Source organism: Mobula birostris, chromosome 14 (genome assembly GCF_030028105.1).
Source record: "Mobula birostris isolate sMobBir1 chromosome 14, sMobBir1.hap1, whole genome shotgun sequence".
Classification (NCBI taxonomy): Eukaryota; Metazoa; Chordata; class Chondrichthyes; order Myliobatiformes; family Myliobatidae; genus Mobula; species Mobula birostris.
In genome coordinates this window covers 84,558,022-84,564,545 of record NC_092383.1, presented here as the reverse complement: position 1 = coordinate 84,564,545, position 6,524 = coordinate 84,558,022, and positions in this window count along the sequence as shown.

Here is a 6,524-nt window from a genome sequence, read left to right as displayed (position 1 = left end):
TGTGGCACATTGGATCAGCAAATTTGTGGGTGACACCAAGATTGGGGGTGTCATTGACAGGGAGGAAGACTATAATGACTTGCAGAGAGATCTGCCTCAGCTGGAAAAATAGGCTGAAAGATGGCAGATGGAATTTAATACAGACAAATGCGAGGTGTGGGACTTTGGTAAGACCAATCAGGATAGGTCTCACATCGTGAATGGTAGGGCACTGAGGAGTGCAGTAGAACAAAGGGAACTGGGAATACAGGTCCATAATTCACTGAAAGTGGTGTCACAGGTAGCTAGAGTTGTAAAGAAAGCTCTTGGCACATTTGCCTTGATAAATGAAAGTACTGAGTACAGGAGAAGGGACGTTATATTGAAGTTGTGTAAGATGCTCTTGAGGCCTAATTTGGAGTATTGTGTGCAGTTTTGAGGACCTTCCTACAGGAAATATGTAATTAAGGTTAAAAGAGTACAGAGAAAAGTTACGAAGATGTTGCTGGTACTAGAGGAACTGAGTTATAAGGAAAGATTGAATAGATTAAGACCTTATTCCTTGGAATGTAGAAAATTGAGGGGAGATTTGATGGATGTAAACAAAATTATGAGGGATATAGATAGGGTAACTGCAAGCAGTTTCTTCCCACTGAGGTTGAGTGGGACTACAACTAGAGGTCTTGGTTTAAGGGTGAAAGGTGAAAAGTTTAAGGGAAACATGAGGGGAAAATGCTTCATTCAGAGGGTCATGAGAGTATGGAATGAGCTGTCAGCGCAAGTGGTGCACACGAGCATGAATTCAACGTTTAGAAGTTTGGATAGGTACATGGATGGGAGGTGTTTGGAGGGCTATGGTCCCGATGCAGGCCGATGGGGGTAGGCAGTTTAAATGGTTCGGCATGGACTATATGGCCAAAGGACCTGTTTCTGAGCTGTAATTTTCTATGACTCTATGGCTCTAAAATTGCTCACTGTGGTCCAACCCCCTTGCCTTTGCCTCCATGATTTAGGAGAAGCCAATGGGGTTCTTTTTAAGCAAGAAGAAGCGCAGGGTCTCTACGATGGTTCTAAATCTCTAGATTGAGGAGCATGGTCAGTCTCTGAAGTGTGTTGATCCCAAGTGGTGACTCTTTGCCTTCAGATCCTGCAGAGATGCCTGTATATCGACCATTCTCCCAGGTTGCATGTTCTGGTGACGTATCTCTTCTTCCAAGGACACGGCCTTCGGGGCAACACTCAACTTCTAGTGGCTAGAATCAGTCACGTCACTTTGCGAGGTTCCCCATCTCTTAGCAGGACCTTTTCAGAATCAGGGATGTGGTGGCCTCCATTCTGAGCACTCCACCGTCACCAGGAGGAGATACTTCCACTGCCATAGTGGCTAAGCAAAGGGACAATCAGATAGCAGTGGAACAAGCTGGACACCTTTGGGACTGTTGGCCAATGTATTCAGTCTTCCTGTCACAGTGAGCACGGAGAGTGGTAATTTTAGGCGGGCTTACTTTCACTCAGCCAGATCGGACACAGGCTCTGAAAATTTTCTCTTAAACCAGTCCCACACAATGTGAGCTGTCTCTCATGGTTGCCCCCCCACCCCCCATGCTGCCCCACGAGACTCAAGGACATTTCCGCATTCCCCTCTTCATTGGCCCTCATCTGCTGTGCGGGACACACTATTACAATCTATTCCACACGCGAGAGGTCCCCGGTGCAGGTCTCACTGCAGAGGAGTTCTTCGCCTCCACGAAGCGAAACTAGAGTGGAGGCCGCTGCGCAGGGTAAATGCCGTGCAAAGGGCTTTTTAAGTTAGTTCATGGACTCCCACACCACTTGCCATTTCTGCATTCTCACAGGTCTCTTTTTGATGTAGGTACCGAGGATGAGAGCTTGCAGCCCCTGTTTGTGTGTCTGAAGGGGGCTGCTCCTCAAGTCCTGCCTGCCCTTCAGGCCCGCTCTCTTGATCTATGGAGACACAGTGCAGAAGGGCAGCGAGTCGGCTGAGAAGCACCTTGAAGGCCTGCTTCTGGGCCTGGCTCTAGTGGCTTTTGATAGGCCCAGGCATCGGTCCACAGAGTGTTCTGCCCAAGCCAACTGCCTGCCCCTCTCCTGAGGATATACTTGTACCAGCCCCTCTTTCGAAGACACACGATATCCCAGTGTTCCTGGAGAGAGAACACATGGTGTCCACTGGCTCTCAGGAGGCTTTCCAGGACCCATGGGCACTACAGCATCTGGGGAGGGGATAGAGATGGAAATGGAAATGATGCAAATTTTGCAAGTATGAAAGGAGAACTGTTTAAATATCATAAACATACTAGAAGATAGAATTTAAAAAACAGTACAGCCTAGGAAAAGGCCCCTTGGCTCACAGATTTGTGTTGAACTAATGAAATTGGCAATCGTGCCCACTTCTGCCCACACAGTAGAATAGGAGAGAACTTTATTGTCATTGCCCAAGACAATGTCCAATTCATTCCCTTTTACGCACATTCATGTACCGATGTTAGAGCCTCGTGAACACCCCATTGCATTTATCTTTACCACCACCTCAGGCCGTGTATCCCAGGCATCCCCCACTCTCCGTAAAGGAAAACTTGCCCTGCACCTCCTCTTTCAATTTAATCCCCTTTCACCGTCAAAGTATGACATTTCAGCCCTGGGAAAAAGGTACTGTTAATTAACATATTTTAATTAACAATATGCTATTTAATTAACAATAGCATATTAACAATACGTTAATTAACATAGTAAGAATATCTATGCAAAAACCCCACTTCTGCCTTTTCAGAGTTGATGGATTTATGGTGCATGTCTCAGAACTGAATGGGATGAGGACGATGAAAGTGTCGAGCAGTGGGGTCTCTGCCTGTGCTCCATTAATAACATGAAAGGCGCTTACAGAGATCTTGTTAACCCGATGTATCCAGCTATGCCCACTGCCTCTTCTCCCCGCTTTGAAATGATTAAAAGTACGTGCACTGTTCTACATTTAACGTAGAATCGGAGAGAGAGAGAGAGTACAGTAATAATCTTCAGCCCACCATGCCTATGCTGACCTTAATTCACCCACTTACAAAAATCCTACACATCTGATTTTATTCTCCTATCATTTATGTTTATAGAGCAGTACAGCACAGGAACAGGCCCTTTGGCCCATCTAGTCAGTGGCTGCCCGTCTTTTTTTTTGCCTAGTTCTATCTACCCTCCATACCGTTCTCCCAACATCACAACTGAAACCACGTCTACCATTTCCACTAGCAGGTCGTTCCATATTTGCACCACCCTCTGCACAAAGCACTTTCCCCCGAGATTCCCCTTAAATATTTCACCTTTCTCCTTAAACCTATAATCCCTAGTTCTAGACTCACCTGCCCCGAGTGGGAAAATGCATTCACCCTCGCCATACCCCGCATCAATTGGTCTATTAGACCTCCCTTGATTCTCCTGTGCTCCAGGAGGAAAAATACTAACGTATTCAACCTATCCTCATAACTCAGGTATTCAAGTCCTGGCAACAGCTGTGTAAATATTCTCTGCACTCTTTCAAGTTATTGATGTCTCTCCTGTAGGTAGGTAGGCAGGCACACAATACCCAAAATTGGGTCTCACCAACAACTTGAATAACTTCAACATAATATCCCAAGTACTGCATTCCATGCCTTGATCTATGAAGGCCAATGTGCTAAAAGCTCTCTTTAAAACCCTATCTAACTGTGATTCCACTTTCAAGGAATTATGGATCTGAATTCCCAGGTTCCTTTGTTCTTTGGCATATGCCTGTTCCCTCGGGGTGGTGAATCTGTGGAATTCAGTGCCATAGATGGCTATGGAGGCCATGTCATTGGGATATTAAATGCAGAGGTTGATAGGTTCTTGATTAGTAAAATGGAGATAAGACAGGAGAATGGATTGAGAGGGATAATAAGTCAGCCATGATGGAATGGTGGAGCAGACTCAATGGGCCAAATGGTCACCGTTCACTGTACAAGTCTTCCTCCAAGGTACCCCCAATTCACCTACACACTGGGGGCAATACATGGAGGGGGATTAAATCTCCAATCTGCATGTCTGAGGAACAAGGGAAGAAACCAGAGCACTGAAGGGAAACCCACACCATCACAGAGAGAACATGTGAACTTTACAGACAGAGCACCAGAGGTCAGGACTGAACTCGGACTGATGAAGCTGTGAGGATGGGCTCCACTAACTAGCCACTGTGAGACGGTATGGTACAGTATTGTAGCAATTAGTGCAATGCTGTTTCAGAACCAGCAACTGGGTTCAACTCTAGCACTGTCTGTAAGAAGTTTGTATGTTCTCCTCATGACCGTGGGTGTTTCCCCCCACATTCCAAAAGATGTATGGGTTAGTCAGTTAATTGGTCACTTTGAGTGTGCAGGTTTGTTGGGCCAGAAGAACCTGTTACCGTGCTGTATCTCTATATAAAATAAAAATCCAACTTTGTTTATCAGTTGCACCCAGGGCATGTTCTCTTTCAGCTGCTGCCATTAGGAAGAAGGTACAGGAGCCTCAGTTCTCATACCAGCAGGTTTAGAAAGAGTTATTACCCCTCAACCATCAGGCTCTTGAACCAAAGGGGATAACTTCACTCATCTTCACTTGCCCCATCACTGAGCAGTCCCACAACCATGGACTCCTTATCTCATGTTCTCGATATATATTGCTTATTTACTATTATTATTATTTCTTTCTCTTTGTTTTTACACAGTTTGATGTCTTCTGCACTCTGGTTGAATGCCCAAGATAGGCGGCCTTTCATTGATTCTGTTATGGTTATTATTCTTTTGATCTATTCGGTATGCCCACAAGAAAATGAATCTCAGAGCTGTATTTGGTGACAGATGTCTACATTGATAATAAGTTTACTTTGAACTTCTTTTGTTTCATTTATTCCCTCACACTGTCAACCTCTCCCTCTCAACTATCTTTGATTGCTTCTGAGGCCCTGTTCAAACCACCTCAGGCAAGTGGAAACAAACAGCGGCAGGAGCCCTTTGCCAATGGCAGAATGGTAAATGCAGCTCGAATCAAGAGTTCAACAGCGAGACACAAGAGACTGCAGCTGCTGGAATCTGACAGAGGAAATCAGTAGTCGAGCAGCAAACATGGGGGGGGGTGGCGGAAGGGAACGTTAGTGTTTCGGGTGGAGATCCTGCATCAAGATTGACTCAGTGGGGACAAAAGACCATAAGGCCACATGACAAAGGATCAGTACTGGGCCAGAGTAAGAGAGTAAGAGTTCAGCACGGACCAGAAGGGCCGAGATGGCCTGTCTCCGTGCTGTAATTGTTATATGGTTATATGGTTGTGCAGGCATGTGGCCAAGTAGTTAAGACATTGGACTAGTGACCCGAAGGTCGTGAGTTCGAGCCCCAGCCGAGGCAACGTGTTGTCTCCTTGAGCAAAGCACTTAATCACACATTGCTCTGCGACGGCACCAGTACCAAGCTGTATGGGTCCTAATGCCCTTCCCTTGGATAACATTGGTGTTGTGGAGAGGGGAGACTTGCAGCATGGGCAACTGCTGGTCTTCCATACAACCTTGCCCAGGCCTGTGCCCTGGAGAGTGAAGACTTTCCAGGCGCAGATCCATGGTCTCGCAAGACTAACAGATGCCTTTATATATGGTTATTTGGCCCATTGAGTCTACTCCACCATTCTATCAATTTATCTCTCAACCCCAGTCTCCTGACTTCTGCCTGTAACATTTGACACCCTTACTAATCAAGAACCAATCAACCTTGGCTTTAAGTATACCCAATGACTTAGCATCCACCGCTGCCTGTGGCAATGAATTCCACAGATTCACAGAAACACTGCCAACCATTGTCCACCCATCCAGTTCCGCTGAACAGGAAAGAACAGGAAGTGCTAACATCATCTTTTGTGTTGGTTGTTAACACAACTGGCACACTTCACTGTATGTTTCAATGGTAAATGAGATAAACAACCCAGTTACTGGGCAGAAAGTAAGTGTAAGTTGCCTGGCCCAGCTTTATCTCAGTGTCCACAATAATTAGGAGCTAACAGGGTACAAATGTCCAATCTTTCTGACAAGTGGTTGGTTCCATGCTGCTACAAGTTCTTATCTTCTGGACAATTATTTTTTTTAAACAGTAGATTGAATTCCTTATTTCTAAGCAGGACTCACTCTCTGTCACGCAGTGCTCTCTCAAGGCTCTCTGAGGATCATGAGCTTGGCGTGATGGAAAGTCTTGTTAGTTCCTGAGGTCCAGAGTGATGCTGGCTGGAGTTTAGCTATCTGGCACTTAGCGCCTGGTAGGGTCAGTCATGGCGGTAAGGTCAAAGGGGAGGGAAGCATGGCAGGGCTTCTCTGACTCCAGAGAATGCTCCACCTCTGCTGTGTAGCCATATCTGAGGATCATCAGCTTGTTGTGGTGGAGAGGCTTGTGAGTTCCTGAGACCCTAAGAGCGATGTTCTCTGGATCGTCAAGATGGGGCCAGCATACAGCCCTCCCTCAGTCAACATCTTCCAGATAGCTCATGAAAATATATTTTTT